Below are 904 nucleotides of genomic sequence, written 5' to 3'. Positions count from 1 at the left end.
TATTTCCCTAGACTTTCGTATACGTTTCTTTTCAAGAATAGAGCCCCTGGTCTTAAGCAAGTGTAACGGTGCAGTGCAATATGGCAGCCCGCATGTGAGGATTTTTAACCTTTTTCTTTGTTTTCAATTTTGTACATACGTGCCAAGCTAAGAGAGTTCATCGAAAGCAACGATAATTTTTAATTAAATTAATAGCGTCGTGTTAAATCTTAACACTAAAAGACTACAATGAAGATCGAACAAGAAAATGGCTAAGTACATAAATAAAATAATTATATTAATAAATCATTCGTAAATCTCGGTTACCTGGATTATGCTCTAAAATGTTGCTTTCAAAGAAAATTTTATTAAAAAGTTATACTCAGCGAGAAATGATAATGGAATCGAATTGACGCCATCCCACATAGCAAAAATTGATCCTAGGTACATCCTACAGATGTATGTCGAGGGATTTTCAAACATCCTGAGTACGTATCTGAAGAAACTTAGGAGGTATTTAGGACATATTGAGGATGTTCGAATGTCCGCTTATTCTACATCCATAGGACATCATCATTTAAATATCATTAGGATGTTTCTGGATAACCAAATTTCATCCTATCTTTATCCAGTGGACGTCCTAAAATGTCTTTTAGGATGTTAAACCCTTGTAGAAAAATACTACTGAGCACTACTGCGCAGTGCGCAGTAGTACTTTTTTACAAGAGTATACCCGCGTCTCGATATGATACAAAATGTAGGAAACGAATATGCGTCATGAAACTAATTATAGTTAGTTAAATAAAGTTATTCATAAATAACTATATAACCCTTAGCGGCCACACCTCAGCCCGGCCACATCGCGGCCACACCGGGGTACATAGCTAAAAAAATTAGTTGTACAAGATATATGGGTATTTTAAGG

This window comes from Trachymyrmex cornetzi, unplaced genomic scaffold (assembly GCF_001594075.2).
Source record: "Trachymyrmex cornetzi isolate Tcor2-1 unplaced genomic scaffold, Tcor1.1 scaffold1007, whole genome shotgun sequence".
Classification (NCBI taxonomy): domain Eukaryota; kingdom Metazoa; phylum Arthropoda; class Insecta; order Hymenoptera; family Formicidae; genus Trachymyrmex; species Trachymyrmex cornetzi.
This window is presented reverse-complemented; position numbering follows the sequence as displayed.